The following is a 20,550-nucleotide window of genomic DNA, read 5'->3' as shown; positions in this document are numbered from 1 at the left end:
GAACTAGAATGGGCTATTTTAACAACCAGAAGTTACTACAAACCAGACATTGTGGCACATGCATATAATATGAGCTACTTGAGAGACTGAGTCCAGAGGATTATAAGTTTGAGGAAAGCCTTGGCAGCTTAGTGAGACCCTGTCTCAAAAGAAAATATAAAAGGCTAAGGATGTAGCTCAGTGGTAGAGTGCCTGCCTTGCATGTGTGAGGCCCTGGGTTTGATCCTCAGTACTGAGGTAGCAGTTTATGGATGTCAAGATGGTGGAGGCAGGGTACAAGAAAAATGCCAGCTGGATTACAAGATGGAGAGATGACTCATTATGTCCCAGTTTATGATAAGCCCCATTACCTTGGCAACTCCTGCCACTGAGAGTTTATCACCATGGCAACTCCCGCCATAAGCTCTGAATTCTAATTAGGGAAAAATAAAGTAACCAGTGGAAACTGTATTCTAATTAGGTGAAAATAAAGTAACCAATGGGAGCAAATAGGTGAAGATGAACATCAATCAGGTCTGTAGGATGGGGCAAGACAAGACCCACCCAGCTGTGGTGGTGCATACCTGTAATCCCAGCAACTCTGGAGACTGAGGCAGGAGGATCACAGATTCAACACCAGCTTCAGTAATTAGTGAAGCCCTAATCAATTTAGGGATACCTTGTCTCAGAGCAAAAAAAAAAAAAAAAAAAAAAAAAAAAGGGCTAGGCATGAAGCTCAGTAGAAAAGCACTCCTGAGTTCAATCCCCAGTACCACAAAAAGATTCACCCAGGTATGGGCCCTTGAGCCATTCTCGCTTGTTTGGTGTGCTGCTCTACTGAGTGCACTTTCATGTTCAATAAATCTATACACTCTGCCTGTTTGTTCTGTATCTTACTCAATTCTTGCTTTTTTTTTTGTAAAATGTTTTTTTAGTTGTAGATGGACAGAATGCTTTTATTTCATTTGTTTATTTTTCTGTGGTGCTGAGGATTGAACCCAGTGCCTCACACATACTAGGCAAATGCTCTACCACTGAGCTATAACTCCAGCCCTCAATTTTTTCTTTGGGAAGACAAGAACCTGGGCCCTAACTGGACACCTCACCAGTATCAGTAATATTGACACACATATACACACACACATACCACAGTTACTACAGTATTATGAATCCATTGAGATGGCATGAGGGGCCCCATGGAAGAAGGAAACATGAAAGGGAATAGTTGGTAACTTCAGAAAAATTAAAACTGCTGGGTAGTACATGGTCTTGGAGTGTAAATGTGTTACCAAAAGCTTGGTCCTTGTCTGCAATGCCAATTTAATAACAAAGATGTGGTTTTGAGAAAAGGGGGAAAGATGGTTTATTGCTTTGCTAGCAAAGGAGAAACACAGAGGACTCCAGTCCCAGAGGCTGTTGTTCTGCCCATCAGGGAGTACATTGAGTTTTTAAAGAAGCTGTTCAAAGTCTGCATTCCAGGTGTGCCCTGACAGGGGGTCCCAGCTGCAACCTGATGTTGTGTTGACATTCACTTGTTAATTTGGGAGTCAATTCCTAGATCTTCTTGTGACATCTCCTTCCTGTGGTTCCTGTGGGCTTATGGACGGATAAGTAGGCCTAGGATGGGAAAAAGTAATCTGTTTTCCCATGCCCTGGTTAGGGATGGGGAGAGGAAGAAGAGAAAAAGTAAAATACATCCCTTTTAAAATAAGCCTGGCAGCCCAGGTGCAGTGGTGCACCTTGTCATCCCTGTGGCTTGGGAGACTGAGGCAGGATCGCAGGTTTGAAGCCAGCCTCAGGAATTTAGTGATGCCCTAAGCAACTCAATGAGACCCTGTCTTTAAATAAAATTTTTAAAAAATGGGCAGGGGGTGTGACTCAGTAGTTAACTGCTCCTAGGTTCAATCTCCAGTACCAAAAAATAAAAAAAGAAGCCTAAGCGTAGCAAGGGCTATACTCAAAAAGGGAAGTGGATTACTGTTCCAAATGTATTGCTACTTAGAATTTTCTTCTTTCTTTTTTGTTTGTATATTAGTCTATTTTTGTATAACTAACTTCTATAATACATACCATTTTTAAAAGAATTAAAGATCCACTTTACTGACAAGGGCAAAGATGATGTCAGGAATAGACAGGAAAATATAAAATTAACAGAAATACCTTTTCTGGTATATCTAGAGCTAGTAATGAAAGGTGATCAGAAGAAAGCTAGCTTCAAGATGTCCATGTACGAATACACCATAATGAATCTCGCTTTTATATATAGTTATAATACACTAATGGAAATAATAATCAAAATAGAAGGGAAATTAGTAGAGAAGAGCAAGTGGGTGGGGGAGGGAAGAGGGCACAGGAAGGTACAGGAAAGTGAGATTGATCAAATTATGTTATGCACATGTACAAATACAGTATAATGAATCCCACTGTTCTATATCATTATATTGATATTTAAAATATCACGGGGATTGCCCTCTGGGAAAGAGAAGGTGCCAAGGTCACAAGGACACAGCTTCCTTAATAACTCTGATCCAGCAATGGAGGGTGACTTCCCTCCTGGTCATTCCTTGAGAGCTTCAGAGAGGGTGCTTTTGCAAATACAGTATTAGATCTTTAAATGAATTTTAAAGCAGCTTGAAGTAAGATGACCAAAGTCAGATGTCCTATTGCTGTTATTACATCATGGAGAGGCAACATTTGGTCTGAAAAGAGAAAAAAATCCTGTGATTTATACATTACTCAGAAACAACTTGGCTTCCTGGAATTCTTAATATAAATTCTATTTTCCCAGCAACAATGTTCAGGCATTGCTGTGAACAGCTTGCTTAGCCTCAGTTACTGAAACTAACTGTTTTTGCTTCCAGCAAAGGTAATGATATTGACTTTGGCAATGAATCTGAAGAGCAAAGTGAAGTTGTGCTTTCAACAGGCCCCCTGCCATTTCCTTAAAATTATCCAAAACTATGCATCCGTTTCAAATTTCTCATTTAGCAGCTACTTCAAGTGATTAAAAAATGTCTTGACCACTCTAAAAGCATCTCCCAGGAAAAGTTTCAAATTCTTTTGTTACATTTTAAAGTTTTTATAGTGCAGTCAAGCCTAAAAGGGCATCATATATAGCCTGCATTTATGTGGGGCCATTTTGAATTTTGAGTGCCATCTGGTGATACTTGACTGTCAGACATGTTTCTGGGATTACCTGTGACAAGGTAGAATTCAACTACCTCTAAGTGTTACTGAAGTCCAAGTCCAAAGGGGATCCAATAAATCAAGTCAAGCCACTTGCCCCCAAAAACCAAATAAATCAAGTCGAGCCACTTGCCCCCAAAAACCAAACAGAAAAGGTAATAGTGAAAAGCATGAAATAAACATTTTTCAGTATAGCTATACTGGGAAGACAAGGGGAGTCATATCCTTAGCCCTATCTTTGAGGGGCTGAAAATGACCCTGAGGCTTTATAGAAAGGGTAATGAGGGCACAGGTTGGGGAAGTTGTACAGATGGAGGCTTTTCACAGCTACCAAAGCAGGTAATCTTGATCAGATGTGATCTGTCCATCATTATCACAGGATTGGTCCAAATTGGTCTGGACTGGTCAACAGGAAGTTGCCATTGCCTGGAGGATAGTTTTCACTAACCATGTTCATCAGGAATCGATCCAATGTCTGATTCCTGGAATCCAACATGACTTGGAGCAAAGGAGATAAAGGCAAAATGGTGGCAGAGAGAGCTGGGGTTGTGGCTCAGCAGTAGAGCACTTGCTTAGCACATGCGAGGCCCTGGGTTGGATCCTCAGCACCACATTAAAAAAAAATGAATAAAGGTATTTAAAAATGGTGACAGAGATGTCAAGTGTTTAATCCTACTTTTAACTACCCATGGGACATTTGAAGGCAAAAATGAAGAGTCTATATCCTTGTTACATAAGTAGACCCAGTAGTCTCTCAGTGGGTCTTTGCTCTGATCATTCCTACAGGCTACATATTTTGTGTGTGTGTGCACATGCATGTTAGTTACAAGGTGAGGTAAATCCCTCCTTCTATCTTTCTGTTTGCTACTTACTTACTGCCCTGGGACCTGTAGAAGTGACCCTGAAGAGAGTAGTTTATCTTTTGAGTCAACTTTGTTCAAATTTGTCTCTGCAGTCTTGCAAAGAGCCAGGCAATTGCCTCAAGTCTTCACTTTATCAAAAGAGAAGTGTGTCCTAGCTTTTCACTTTTACTCAAATTCTTGGGTCTTTGAAGCTAATTTCATTTTTGCCCAGCATGAATTACATTTACAACCTGGACAAGGATATTTGTGTAATCTATGTTCATGGCTCTGGGTTCAACATTATTTAGAACATGATAGATGGTAGAAATTTGATTAGGAAAATCTTTAGATGATCCCCAGAAAATAATTGATTTCAAAAGTTTGATCCTTATGTAGGCAAAATATTTAAAGACCATGATTCTAGGAATGCAAATGTCTGTTCCATTGCATAAGAATGGAAAAGGCTGGATCTGTTCCCTTCTTCAGGGCCTTCAAGGGAAAGGCTAGGGTATAATTGAGATTGGCCTTTTGGTTGTCAGCCCCCTTTCCTTTAATAATTCATTGTGGATTTGTTAATGGTGAATATTTCTGTGCCTTTTGGGGACAGAAATATTATATTGCCAGCTTGTCAGGATAATGGATTCTCTAAGTTTCCTCCCCACTGTGTAAAATCAGACTCTGCTTGATTTGGTCTAAACTTACCTCATAAACTTAAAAGAGATTCTTCCCTTCTTTCTGTTTCAGAATTCACTGTTCACTGTATGATGCTCTTTGTGATTTGAAAGGCTCCTAATGCATCCTCCTCCCAGCCTTTCTGATTGAAGAGCAGCTAATCTTTTAAATCATGCCTCCTTTATGCCATATGGCAGTCCCTCCCCCTCCTGTGCCCTTAATCTCTTTCTATACCCTTCCTTAGCTCTTCCTTCAGCCCCTCCCCCTCTGTTAGACAAGTCTTTCTGAAAGGGCAGTGACCCAAAGTATCCCTGGGGTATGAATAATGGGATGACTGCCCTGACCCTGCATACTGGGAGTTCCCACCCAGCAGCAGAGACCAGGTGGTTGGTGGGTTGGAGGGGGTGGAAGAGGGCCTAGACGGACAAAGAAACCAGAAGCTTGACCCATGGGAGTGAAAAAAAAATCAATGTACTCATGAATTCATTAATATTAGTAACTAAATTGAGGCTGGCTGCTAGATATGGTACTTTTGCCTTCCTTTCAGTTCCATGAAACTTCTTCATTAGAGCCACCTTATTTGGCTTTCAAGACTATCCTCTATGTTTATTTACCTCATTTGATTTGGGTAAACATACTTTGTTTTGGGAAGAGTTATGTGGGGCCTACAGTTCGTTGAGACAGTATACCAGTGAAGAATTATCCTAGTACAGGTGCTAATTACTTTGGTTAAAAAGGAAGAGAGGAGACTGGATCCTGGGCCTTGTAAGTAAGAAATATAATAATCCCTTGACTACCTTTGTGCCCAGAGAGCTCCATGGGCCTGAACATCTTTGCCTCATGCCATAAGTATTACTATGTGCTCAAGAGCACTCTGAAAAATGTGAGTCAGAAAACCTATCAAAGTGTTCTCAATCCATGAACTGATCTGAGCCACAGACTGCACTAAGGATCCCCTAAGGGACTGCTTTTCAAAGTGACTCATGGTTTGATTCACTAAAGGATTATCTGGATTAAGCTTAGAGGTGACTATGAGAGTGAGTAGAATAGGAGAAATTAAGGGGGAAAGTAAGGTTCTTCATACATGCACAAGGATCACATCTTTCTTTTTTGGGCAGGGGGTAGCAGAGATTGAACCTGGGGTGCTTAACCACAGAACCACATCCCAGCCCTTTTTTTATTTTATGACAGGGTCTTGCTAAATTATTGAGACTCTGATTTGAACTTGTGATCCTCCTGCCTCAGCCTCCTGAGTTGCTGGGATTACAGGCATGTATCACTCTGCTTGCCTATGGAATGCATATTTGAAGGACATTGCTTTCTCTCTTCTTCCCTTGAAGGACATTGCTTTCTCTCTTCTTCCCTGTCCTCATACCAAGGAGAAAACTTTGCCCTTAAGCTCTTTCTATACCCATTACAGTTTGTATTTTCTAGTGAAATGTCCCTTGGATCTTTGGTAAGTATATGAATGTTGGATTCATGTTGGATTTTTTCATTCTCTCTCTCTCTCTCTCTCTCTCTCTCTCTCTCTCACACACACACACACACACACACACACACACATACACACACACACACACACACAGTGCAAAGAAAAATGGTCGTACATGATGCCCTTCAGTAGCATCTAGTCTAAGTCAAACCTGGAATCTAGGCTTACATTTTAGTGGATTTCCTTTGAGCAAAGGCATCTTTTCTTCCTGGAACTTGGGCTGAGTACACCAAGGAAAACTCCCACACATACTTAATCAGGCCCTGGCCCACAGTATTTCTCCAATAGCTGCTTCTACTGAATTCTGGGATTGCACAATAAGCTTGCGAAAGCAAAGAACATGGCCAAAGAATAAACTCCTAATGGAACCTTACCCAGATGTTATTTGAACTTTTCCCTGGTTTATCAATGTGGTACTTGTCTTGGCAAAAATAGTACAATGTAGCAAGGTGGGTACCTTCCTATCCCATTAAGTTCTACTTAAAAGACACTTGATTTGTAGTATATTCAGAATTCCTACATTCCTTGCTTTCAAGTTCTACCTACCAATTGAGTAAATGTGAATTAAAACTTTAAGGCTCATATTTTCTAGTGAAATTTCCTCAGGGTTTTTTGGTAAGTGCATACTAATGTTAAATTAATATTTTAAAATTATTACATACACCTGGTGTTCAGACATGCAATTATCTGAGGGAAAAAAATCACTATCCTTGCAATTGTCAAGTAAAAGACAAAGTCTTATCAAAGCCATAGATAATAATACTCAGATATATCTCAGTTTGAAAAATCCTGCCTTTTCAGGCTAAAAATAGTTGTTTCACTTATGGTACAACCAGACTCAGTACTACCTGTCCATAAAGCCTGGGTAAGTTCCATTGAATGTTCTCTGACTCACATGGTGACTAGAAAGCTGAGATGGATTTTCCCAGTGTATACTAGAAATCATCCTTTAATCTATTCTAGCCTGTTTGTATGGAAGAGCAATAGAGGGAGAGTCAATACTGAAAAAGTAAGTATGAATATTTGTAGACCTATATCCAGCAGACGATGAGCCTTTGTATCTAGAAAACACACAATGAGTGTGTGTTGATTTGAAGATTGAAGTCCAGGCAATGGTGTTTGGCTCTATTTAGCATTCATTAGAATCTTCACATGGATATTGGCATGAAATGTAGCACTCCAGTTACCACTAAATCCAGTTCCTCAGAGAGTCTGGAGAAATTTCCAGAATATCCAAGATATTATATCTAAATCCCACCGCCACTCTACACTCGGCCATCTCTGTAGCAAACATAGCTTGGGAATAGTAGAGGCTGAAAGATTGGTTGACTTTCTTCTCTCAAAAGTGAAAGCACTGGATTCCACCTTTCTGTAAATTTATTCAAACACCTAATTTTAAAAGCCAAGGTCTGGTCAAATTTGTGTGTACTGGTTTGTCAACCAATTACTCTGACCACGATCACGACCATGAGGGTTTGGGCCGAGAAAGTTGCAGTTATTACATTACAAGACCAAGAGTACTCACCATATCCAGAATGCAAACTTCTGATAGAATAGATTTCTAGAAATAGGTGACTTTGGATTTTTCAAGGTTATCAACTTAGTAGGGGATGCACTTGGATTGTTCAGGCATCCAAGGATTAATATAGTGGTGATTCTGAGAAATCTTTAAGTATATGGTAGAGTGACAGGGTATTCTTATTGTGATGGCATTGAAATTGTAACTGGCCAACACTGCAAAGGGTCAAAGGGTGCCAACTGTATGTGCAGTCCAGGAAACTTCTGCTTATTTAGTTGTTTGCCATGTGGTTTAGAACCCTCCTGTAGCCTTTCTTTTGGTGGTAAAGGGCACTGGCAGATTACATGTAGGTCCCACTCAACGATACCCAAGATTTCCATGTTAACTCAGAGTAGAAAAGCAAGAGTTCTTGGGCTGGGGATGTGGCTCAAGCGGTAGCGTGCTTGCCTGGCATGCATGCGGCCGGCCCGGGTTCGATCCTCGGCACCACATACAAACAAAGATGTTGTGTCCGCCGAGAACTAAAAAATAAATATTAAAAAACTCTCTCTCTCTGTCTCTCTCTCTCTCTTAAAAAAAAAAAAAAGCAAGAGTTCTTTCCTATTTTCTTCCTAAGTAGCTTTTGGGGAACAGAAGCAGGAGACTTCAGGGACCTGCACAGACAGAGGATTAACATTGGGCAAGTCAGGACTGCCATTGTATGTAAGTAGGATAGAAGAGCTTCAGGGATTCCACAGTCGTTGTGGGTATGGTAGAGGTGAATGTGGGCTTGTGACTGTGATCCTTAGAATATGTGCTACCATGTGAAATCTTTCAAAATTGTCATCTAGAACTTGGAGGCTAACACCTCTCTCTGATCTCTAAAGAGCATAAAGTTTCTATATTCTCAGGAGCCTGAAGCATTTGCCCTTATTTCCTCTGCATGAGCAATCCTGAGTCATCATGATACTTATTAGTGCTTTGATCTCAAGGCCTATAACCTTTAACAGATCTGGTGTGAGGAGGAATGACTTGGATTAAAAACAGCCCTAATTTAAGAAACCAGCATCAAACACTGTCTGAGGTTTCCACTGGGCAGTTAAAGGGGAGAGAGTTATTAATGACAAACCAGGAATGGCTACCAAAAGCCAGCTTTCTCAGTCATGATGGGGTGCTAGGCTAAAATATGAAGACAAACAGTAGTGTCACAAACAGCTGGTTATTTTTGTGTTTGTTCTGGTAAGGAAATCTGTCTTGAAGGATTCAATAAAGCAGCTGGCAGGTTGGGTAAGCCATTTGTCACTTCACCAAGAGAAGCCTGTAATCTAATCATTTTGGATCTGCTGGAAACGAGAGCATAGGGGCATGTCTGCTCTGGAGATGGCAATCTAAGCAGTGCCAGAGTGCTTGGAAGAACTCCAGATGCAGGCTGTGGGTGCTGGCTCCTCAGATGGCCTTAGCCAGAGAACAGAGGCCTGAGGCAGCCCTGGGTACTTCCCACACCTTGTTACTTGCAACCTGGAGTCAGCCATTTTGTCTCCCTAGATATCAAGCTTTTCATTTGTGAAATTGAATCAAAGATAGCAAATCATGCTTCTAGTCAGACAAGACCAGGATTTAAAACGCCATCTTAACATTTTCTGTTTGCCCTTGGGCAAAGTTATTAATCCCTCCGAATGTCTCCAAATGTTCATTTCTTCACAGATAAAATGTAGGAAATAATAATTCTTGTGTGGAGCTTAGGTAGTAAAACAAGGTACATAAATATAGTAGGCACTCAATAAATGTTTGTCTAGTAAATAAATAAATCATAGTGCCTGGCATATAGGAGATGATTTTTTGGGTGTAGGTTTGTTTTCTTTCTTTCTTTAAAAAATATTTTCTTTAGTTGTAGATGGACACAATACCTTTATTTTATTTATTTATATATTTTTATGTGGTACTGAGGATGGAACCTAGTGCCTCACATATGCTAAGCAAGTGCTGTACCATTAAGCTACAACCCCAGCCCTTGTTTTCCTTTCTTTCCCAACCAGACATGATAAGGAATCATATAGTGAGATAAATTATTTTTACTGAGCTGCAAGATCCAGACATCAGCATAACATACTAGCAACTATTAAATCTACATCTTCTATGCTTCCTCTCTGTGGATACTCTTCTGGCCAAAAGCACTCATAAGAAATATGTCATGGTTAAAGGCAAAAATACAAATTAATGTCAAGATTACCCAGCTAAATTATCAAAAATACAAGCAACAATAAATGTCAACAAGGATGTGTGGAAAAGGCACACTCATACACCACTGGTGGGATTGCAAATTGATACAACCACTGTGGAAAGCACTATGGAGATTCCTTAGAAAACTTGGAATGGAACCACAATTTGACCCAGTTATCCGACTCCTTGGTTTTTACCCCAAGGACTTAAAATCAGTATACTACAGTGATGCAGCCACATCAATGTTTATGGCAGCTCAATTCACCATAGCTAAACTATGGAACCAAACTAGGCCCTTCAACAGATGAATGGATAAAGAAAATGTGATATATATATATATACACACACACACACACACACACACACACACACACACACACAATGGAATATTACTCAGCCATAAAGAAGAATAATTTTCTGACATTTGCCAATAAATGCATGGATCAAGAGTCTGTTATGCTAAGTGAAATAAACCCATTCTAAGAACCAAAGGGTGAATGTTTTCTCTGATATGTAGATGCTAATTCACAATGGTAGGGGACTAGGGAAGAATTGAGGTACTTTGAATTAGACAGAGGGGAGTGAAGGGAGAAGAAGGGGTATGGGGGTAGGAAGGATAATAGAATGAATCTCGAACATTATGACCCTATGTGCATATATGATTACACAACCAGTGTAACTCTACATCATGTACAACCAGAAGAATGAGAAGTTATACTCCATTTATATATGTTGTGTCAAAATGCATTCTGTTGTCACGTAACACTAATCAGAACAAATAAGAAAATGGGAAAAAGATTACCCAGCTAATATAAGAAAGGGAAACAATCTCACTCTTTGGAAAAATATGCACATATCCATAAACACAGAGAGTTTCGTATATAATCTCAAGGACTTCTTAAGGCCATAGGTTGGTACACAGGACAGGTAGGACAGTGAGTCAGGTGAGTAGCTTAATAATCTTATGAATTTTTTGCCAAAGATTGTAGGTAAATGCAAACCAAAAAGTAATATTAACTTTTCCCCTCAAACCTTCATCTTAACAGACCGTTGTTTCCCATTCTCAGTTCCCATCATTTCTATATCATTCCCGTTCACTTTAAAGATGGTTGCAAGTTTTTCTTGAAAAAATGAATACTGTCACTAGTTTATACCATTTCTGTCTGTCTTCACTTTCCTATGTTGAAGTTAGAAACGCTGATAGTGATCAATAAGCATTTTAATTTAATTGTATTACTTCACATGTTAACCATTAATATTCTCTATGGCAATCACTGATTGGTCCCAAGTTGCCATGTATATCCATATATAATTAGACATGCATATCTAGATCCATGATGATTATTAATTGCCCACCTTCCTTTGATGTATAGTTTTAGCTTAAAGCTTAAAGTTCTTTGTCCCTTGGCTCTCCCAATGCTCTTTTGTAGAAAGGGGAACCATGGCACTAACTGCAGCACAGCTCATATTTTGTCTGTTACAATTTTCCCCAGCAACTGCAGCCTATATTTTGAAGTCATGACTGGATGCGTACAGAACATTTTTTTTTCTATTCACCTAGTTTTTTTTTATTTCATAGTTTGCTGTTGTCCCAGTTTAATCTATTAAATTGCAGCTATTTGAATATAGGGCAGTTATACATTTTCCATTCTAAAGAGGCTGTATTTCAATGTGTACTGCTTCTTTTCAAGTACAAAGGCTATGTTCCAGGAACTGTTCTATCATTGAATATTTAATACAGCTCCTGGATTGTTCTGTTCAAGCAAGGGACTTTCATTATGGCCCAAATCTATAATATGATTCTGGGTACACTGGCCTTAATTTTATCTAGGAGTCAATCCCAGAGGATTTTTGATGGTGAACTTTATTTTAGTGGAAAGCATAGTAGCTACCAGAGTCAGGTCCCGTCCACCACCCCCTCTCTTTCAAGATGGATATGATAGCAGACTCCTTCTTTACTCTATCAGTGGTCAAATGCATCAGACAGAATGTTCTGATCAGTTAAACGTTCATGTGTGAGTCATTTCCTCCTTCACTGTCTTTTACCAAAAGCCTCCTTCCTAAGCTCAACATTTGTATTCTGTCCTCCAAGAATAAGCAGCCCTAAAAAAGATCTGTTATATGAGGGCGTATGGTGGATGGCAAGGAGACTAGGAGCAATAAATCCAAGATACAGACACAAAGAAACACACAGGCAGCTTAAACTTTTCACTCAAAGACCTTTTGAAAGCCATAGTACCAGACTCCAACTTATTTACCATACTAGACTCTGCTAATCTTTGCCAAAGCTCAGCATATACATAAATTAAGGGATATGGCAAGGAACAAGTAGCACAAAATCTCATATTTTTTCTTTTTTCTCTCTTTCCCTCCTTTTCTTGAGAGCTACATGTCAGAATATCTGCCACTGGCTGGGTGTGCTGGTGCATGCTTGCAATCCCAACAACTCTGGAGACTGAGGCAGGAGGATCACAAGTTCAAGGCTATCCCAAGTAACTTAGCTAGACCCTGTCTCAAAATAAAAATAGAAAGAACTGAGGATGCAGCTCAGTGGTAGAGCACCTCTGGGTTCAATCTTCTGTGCTGGAGAATGAGAGAAAGAAAGAAAGAAAGATAGAAAGAAAGAAAGAAAGAAAGAAAGAAAGAAAGAAAGAAAGAAAGAAAGAAAGAAAGAAAAGAAAGAAAGAAAAGGAAGAGAGGGAGGGATGGAGAGAGATGATTGATCCAAATAACTCTTCAGATGTAGGGTCACAATGATAATTTATATTTAAGCACTAAATATAAATTATATTATACTAAATATAAATTAAATTTTATATTTAAGCACTGGTAGTTAAGGGCATGCCAGTTCCAGAAGACTCAAATTCTGATTCTGTGTCTTAGTATCCTAGAGACTTTGGGGCAACTGCTTAACATGAGAGCCCTTGGTTTTCTCATCTGGGATATGGCATTAATAATAGTGCCTACCTCGTTGTGTTGTTGTAAGGATTATACTAAAAACATAATATGTGTCTATGTCTGTATGTGTGTCTTCAAATAGTGTTGTTACCATTATTATTATTATTACTACTATTACCAAGATTGAGGACATTTTTATCCTTCCCTGTCCTGGTAACTGTCATAAATTCTCTGCATTGCCCTTGGATGTCAATGCTCTCTTTATCATTCCAACAGTATCTTCAACTTCATAGGATTAGACCACACCTATTAAGGTCAGTGAGAATGTTCACAGGGCTTCCATAAATTCCCTTTCTGGTGGATCTGGGGTCCACTTGGAACCCTAATCCCATAGCAGAACATAAACTCCTGAATCTCTAATGGAATAAGTAAACTATAAAGGCTGAGGGAAATAAAATTGGCAATCTGAAGGCTGCCTAACATACAAAAGACTCCTCAAGGACAGTAGGAAGTAGAAAAGCAGAAACACCTCTTTGGTTTGAGGTATGTTCACTTTTTTCCATCTGCCACTCCTGCCCCCCCCTCTTGTTTCCCCACCCTTTGTGAAAAACAGCATGTTGGGTCTGCTGACGCAGAAATCTGGCTTGTGGTAACTCTTACTGGGTGATGACTCACCCAAGGAGCAAAAAATCATTTGCCTCATGGGGGAGGGAAAGGGATTTGTGTGTATGTGTGGGCACACCAGGAGATTGTTGTCCAGGTACGCAGTGGCTACAAAATCAGGACAGAAGATTAAGAGGACGCTCTCCCAAGAAAACTGTCCCCTCAGCACTGCTTGGGTGTAAGAGAGGAACTGAGAGGAACAGAATGACCAGCCTTCAAGTTTTGAGTAGGGGGAGTCGCAGAAGACTTCAGAGCACCAAGATTCAAAAGGTCTTGGTTATTTCAAACCTAAATCTAGAGGATTTGTACAAAGGAGAGCGAATTGATAAATGAAGCCTGGTGCTTGGTGCTGTCTCTTCCCCTAGCCTCCAGAAACTCTGGGATCTTGGGATGCTCAATACTCCTTCTGAACAACTCTCTACCTGGCCCTCCCTCAGTGTTGCCAAGAATCCCCAAAGTTTATCACAGGAGAATCCATGAATGGGAAGCCTGAGCCATTGCATGGCAGGACCTTAGCCTCTGCTGGGCTGCTTACTCTGTGGCCCCCATGCACTTTCAGTGTCAGGCTATGAGGAGCTGTGGGCAGGAAGCTAGGCTTTTCCCTCTTGCCCACGAGGCTTGGGTAGGCGCTACTCTCCCACATTCACCTAAAGTGTTCATTCACCAAGCTCCTTATAAGTACCACTGTGCCCTCTCCCCCATTGTCCCTACCCATAACTTCAATGTTTGGGCCAATTTCAATATAGTTTTTCTCCCTGGAGAAGGCCAGGGATACTTGCTTTGGATCTTCCCCTTATAAAATTTCTCTTAATTTAGGCTCTTTCTTAGGCCCCTTCAAAGTGACATAAACTGGTCAGATATGCAAATCCAAGTTTGAGTGTTGCTGACAGATACAAGCTCAGTCTGCTACTTTTCTCAGGTGACTTATACATTTCATTAGGATCCTTCAATTCATAAGCATGAAGTAAAGGGTCAAAAAGTAAATATTTTAGGCTTTGCAGGCTGTACAGTCTTTGTTGTTGCAATGATTTAACTCAGCTATTATGGCATGACACCTGCAACAGACAATTCACAAAAAAGTGTAGTGGCTTTGTTTCCATAAAGAAATCAGTATAGGGCTGGGGATGTGGCTCAAGTGGTAACGTGCTTGCCTGGCATGCGCAGTGCGCTGGGTTCGATCCTCAGCACCACATAAAAATAAAATAAAGATGTTGTGTCCACCGAAAACTAAAAAATAAATATTAAAAAAATTTCTCTCTCTCTCTTAAAAAAAAAGAAATCCATATATTATTATGTAACTTTCTGTCTTTTGTGTGTGTTGTGTGTGTGTGTGTGTGTGTGTGTGTGGTACTGGGGGTTGAACCCAGGGATACTCTACCACTGAGCCAAATTCCCAGTGGTCCTCTTTTATTTTTTATTTTTTTATTTTCAGACAGGGTATCACCAAATTGCTCAGACTGACCTACAATTTCTAATTCTCCCACCATACCTTCCCAAGTAACTGGCATTTCAGGCATGTGCCACCATGCTAAGCTTATCATGTAATTTTCATGTTACAAAACATCATTATTTTAGCCATGAAAAATGTAGAATCTATTCTTACCTTGAATATGTAAAAACAAATGGCAGGTTGAATTGGCCAACTAATGCCTTATGAAAGGATTAATTCAAATGGGGATATCACATGATGCTATAAGTTGAATGAGATGGTGTGAAAGAACTTTTTAGAGTGGGATTGGGGGCAACCTCAGCACCCTCTTCAAATCACACTAATTAGGTAAACTATTGCATGCTTGTTATTTCATTCAACATATATCATGTGATAACTACTACATGGCAGGCACTGAGTAATACATTCATTAAGAAAATAAAAGAAGTATACTCTACACCCTTAGAGTTTAGAGTACAATAGGGGTGGAATAGACAATCAAGAAGTAAATAGCTAGTAAATATATTATTTCAGATTGTGACAGGTGTATAACTTGCACTTGCAGAGACTGACAGGGGAACATAGTGTGATCAGAGAAGGAGGACTTAAGTGTGTCAGGAATGGGGGCAAATCAGAAGAAGGCATTCATAAGAGTTCTATTATGGACAGGTTATGTTCAAGAAGCCTCTGAAATTTCCAAGTAGATATCTAACTAAGTAGATGTCTAAATGCTAGATGTCATGTGAATCTAACATTTGGAAGGATGTTTGGGGTTATAACTATGAATACAGAAAAAAATCAACATATATATGACAGTTAATGTCATGAGAATAAAAGAGATCACTTAGGGAGAGAGCAAAGGTAGAGAAAAGAAGAAACCTCAGAAACTAGTGCAAGGGCATCCAGATTTTTATATATTGGATGGAAGATTAGCCTTGAAAATAAACCAAAGGGGGACAAAAATATTAGAGAATTAAGAAAAATGTGTCATGTTACAGAAACAGAGAGGGGAGACTGTTGGAAGAGAGAGTGATCAACTTGATCGCTGCTGGAAGATAAAATTAGATGAGGAAAAAGAAGGACACTGTTGGGTTTGGTAACATGGAGGTCTTCAGTGACTTTGGCAAGAGATTTTGATAGGGTGGTAGGGCTAGACTGGCAATGATTGAGAGATGTAAGACCAATTCCAGAGCTGTCATCAAGATATCTCACTTAGTGGTTTGGTAGTTACCAAGGCAGCTACTACATTAGGCAGCATTGAGTAGCATGGCCCCAATGGCATAGCATGGCTCCTTCCATTCTTTCAAGGTTAATTTGAAAAAGAATAAGATACTTATTCATTTATTTATTAAGCAGTTTATAAGTGCAAGGTACCCTAAATGCTGGAGATATAGGAGAGGGAAAACCCAACAAAACTCCCTGCTCTATTGGAGCTTACATCTAGTGACTAGTAAAGTCAAGTAAATATGCAAATATAATCACTGATTGTCCCGTCCGGCAGGACACATCAACATGGGCAGCGAACCTAACTGGGGAGGAATGAAGGGACAAGAGACAAAGAGAGATGACAGCAAGACAGGAGTTCTGATCAAGCTGCAAATTTTTATTGTTCACACAGGGGTATTTATATGCTGGGGATGGGGAAGCTCTCTAATCAGCAATTGCTGGATGTGGGTGGTAAAACTGCCAGCTGCAAGATGTCTGATGATCCTGATAACCGCAGGGTGTTCCAGGGAGATAGGTAGCTGCAGGATGTCTCCCAGGGGGCTGTCAGGCTAATCTTTGAAGGAGAATTTCCTTCTAGCCCCTGACATTTCCCCCTTTCTTATATAAAATATTTGACCATACCTTACCGGCCATGTTTTTAGGGGGGTGATAGAGGCTCTGTTCCTCTAGGAGGCCTTAGAATATCTCCTGATCCGAGCGAGCGTCTTCACTAGGAGATTTCGTGGTGGCCTTGGCATGTTTTTGGAGGAAACGGCTTTGGTGGTGGGGGGGAGCATGCCAACCATCATCACCAGAGCGTGTCACTCAGAGGTCTTGGGTTTTGGGATCAGTGGCTCCATCCTCCTGCAGTCCTTCCTGCACCCTCTGTTATTATGGCCTAATGTCCTCACTCCATGGGTGTGTCCTCCCCCAAGCGGAGGGGTCCATGGAGGAGCGAACCCTTATGGCAAGGGCAGAAGATGGTTGGTCAGAGCTGTTACTTATACTTTTATATAAGAAAGAGAGATCTGTGGGGATGTAAACTTAAGAAATAAGCCTGAGAGAAGGGTAGAACATCCTTTTAAATGTTGGCAGTGCGGTCTTCCATCTCCAGACGATGATAGTGGACCTGTATGGGCTTAGAGGCCAAAATATTAATCTGTTCTTTAATAAATTGTACCAGCCTATTTATAATGCAGAGTCCTCACACAGATTGTTGGCTGCATCTGAAAAAGAGGAAAATTTGTCCTCAGGGGGAGGGTCTCCGTCCCTGGGTTGAGGTAAGTCATTAACCTGTTTAACCAGGCGTTCTGGTAACCATCTTGGGGCTGCTTGCTCTTGGTCCAAAACACAAACTGAGCCTCGTCCCCAGATGAGGACAGGATCTGGGCCTTTCCATTTATTTGTAAGGGGATCACGCCACATAACAGGTGGGCGAACAGAATTGGATGAGGGATGCCAATGTCTGTCTGCGACCGAATGGCCTTCACTGTCTAGGGTAAGAAAATTAAGGGCAAATAATGCATGGTTAAGGCGATCCCTGGGAGTGGTAAATATGAGGGCAGAAGCCTTAAGGCGGGTTAGCCAAGTCTTTAAGGTAAGGTGGGCACGTTCCACAATGCCTTGGCCCTGAGGGTTGTATGGAATTCCAGTAGTAAGGTACCTTGACAAAAGGAAGACACATTAGTCAAAGTAATTAATTCTAGTATCTGTGACAACAACAACAAACACCTCACATCTCTGTGGTTCACCACAAGAAATTGTGTTTTTTATTCATGTCATAGGCCAGTGCAGGTCAAGCAGCTCTCCTGAGCAGCTGTTGTCCAAGCAATGGCTCAGGATGCAGGCTCTTTCTACCATGTGGATTCACCACCCTATAGACCTCCAATGAATTATCTGTATTCTGTGGGCCAATAAGTAAAGTTGGTACATGGAGTATAACACAACCAGATTTATGGCCAGACTTGAAAGTGATCAGAAGCCAATTTAATGGCAGGAGATCCTGGGAAATGTTATCTTCCTCCTTGCCAGTCAGGAAATGGAGTTAGAGAGAAACTAACCAGTCTCTTCCACAGAAGTGTGTGGCCCTATGAAAGTTCAGAGAAGGGTCCTCACTCTTAATGTTTAATGTTTATCTAAGGTGTCAGAAAAAGGTTAGTGGATATCATGACATCTAAGTTAAGACAATAGGGATGAGGAAGAATTAACCTGGTGAAGTGGAACTAAGAATATTCCAAGAAGTAGGAACAGCAGGTGCTAATGACAGGAAGTGAGAGATAGCATGTTGTATTTGAGAAACTGAATGGAGTTCAGCATGGCTGGTGCCAAAGCTGAGCAGCCCTGCGTGGTTATGCATTCAAATGGAAGAGTCAAGAGCTCCCCCAGGGCAGCCAGTCCCTGATGAAGGCCCTGGATAGAGGACAGAGGTCTCAAACTCCAAGGTCTTCAGAGCTAAGCAGAGGAGTAGAGAATTGAAAACAGTAGGGAGCAGTGGTGCCTCTAGTGAGGTGGAGTGTGTGTGCTGTGCCTAAATACAACACATTCAAATCGAAAACCAAAACCAAACCTAAAGACCACTGTTCAGGACAAGCAAACCACATCTACTGTGGATTCTTGCTGCAGGTCTTAGGTTTGTTTTGTACTCCCTGTTGGAAGGCTTCAAGTGAGTTCTTATGATCGCCAAGTCTAGGTCAAGAACAGAGAACAGGAAGATTTCAGAAACAAGATTTTGCCTCTAAGTTTCTTGTTGTCAAGGTACTGGTTTGCAAAAGATTTCACTTGCTTTCTACTTTTTTCAGTGAACTGACTGGTAAGATGTAAATTTTCTTGAACACAGAAATGGGATGGCTTGCTCCTTTCCTTCCTTTCCTCCTTCCCTCCCTTCTTTCTTTCTTTCTTTGGACCCAAGGATTGAACTCAGGTGCACTTAACTACTGAGCCACATCTGCAGCTATTTTTTTTACTTTGAAACAGAGTCTCACTAAGTTGTTTAGGGCCTCCTCGCTGAGTTGTTGAGGTTGGCTTTGAACTCCTGATCCTTTGCCTCAGCCTCCCATTCTGTTGGGATTTCAGGCATGCATGCACTGTGCCCAGTGGAATTGGCTTACTTCATTCTGATAACAACAGCAGCAACATTTTAAAAGTCAGGTACTGCTCTAAGTGCTTTATTAACTTATTAAGCCCCATTTTAGATGAGGAAATTGAGAAAATAACCACATAGGGACTTGCCTAAGGTCACCCAGAAAGTGACGCAGCTGGGATTGAAACTAAAGCAAACTGCCCCTAGAGTCCATGCTCTTTTTTTTTTTTTTTTTTTGATTCCATTCTCTTGCAGAAGTCTACCTCTCAACAAACATTATTCTATACTTCCTTGAAGCAAATATTTACTTGGCTCCAACTAGGGATACTAGGCTTAATCCTAAAAAAAGTAAGAAAGTGATGAATAAGACAAACCTTTTATCCTCAAGGCACTGTCCATTTATGGCAGGGACATTGGTTGTATCTGGCCCACTGCACATGATACAGGAAAATCAGATTTCAGCATCTATTAATAAAGATTTAGTGCAGTACTAACCCATTTATTTGTTTATGTTTGTCTATTTTTGCTTTCAGAATAAGCCAGAGTTCAATAGTTTAAACAGGAATGTATGGTTCACAATGCCTGAAGTTTTTACAATTAAGCCCCTCACCAAAATAGTGTGCTGACCCCTTGGTCTACATGATTAGATGGATATGTAAACATAACTTCAATACAACGCGAAGGAAGGCAGTATTGTGTTGTTGGAAAAGTATGGACTTTGACTCAACGGAGGCTAATTGGACTTGTTTTTAAATTCCAGCTCCATTTCTACCAGCTGTGTGAATGTTGGGCAAGTTATTTAACTTCTCTGAACCTATTTCCCAGATGACAAGGCTAATAATGCCTTTTTTACATTACCTTTGTAAAGACTAGAGATAATGGATACTTAGTGTTAGCACAAAATACTAAAAAATGATGATACTACCAAAAATAATAATGTTAACAATATGTTTTATTTATTTATTTGCAGTGCTGGGGATTGAACCATGGGTCTTGCACATGCTAGGCAAGTGCTGTAACACTAAGCCCCAGCCCCAGCTAATGTTAATAATATGTTATGAGAGAAGAGAAAAAGTGTAGTGTAAACATGGTACATGGATACCTTAAGATATTTAGAGGGTTTATGAAAGCTTCCTGTAGGAGATGACCCTTTGAGTTGGCCACAGGTGTCAGGTGGACTTATTTTGAATATATTTTTTTTTACCTCTAAGCTGTACAACCCTGGGCAAATTACTTTACCTTTTGGAATTTCATTTTCCTCATATGTAAATAGTGCCAATAATAACAATAATGCTGAGCTTTAGAATGTTCTGAAGATTAAATGAAGCAATACGTATGCAATACTAAGGACTTTGTTTGGCACTTGGTAAGTATCCAATGAAAGTC

This window comes from Callospermophilus lateralis, chromosome X (assembly GCF_048772815.1).
Source record: "Callospermophilus lateralis isolate mCalLat2 chromosome X, mCalLat2.hap1, whole genome shotgun sequence".
NCBI lineage: Eukaryota > Metazoa > Chordata > Mammalia > Rodentia > Sciuridae > Callospermophilus > Callospermophilus lateralis.
The sequence above is the reverse complement of the archived record's forward strand: the minus strand, read 5'-3'. Positions refer to the sequence as shown.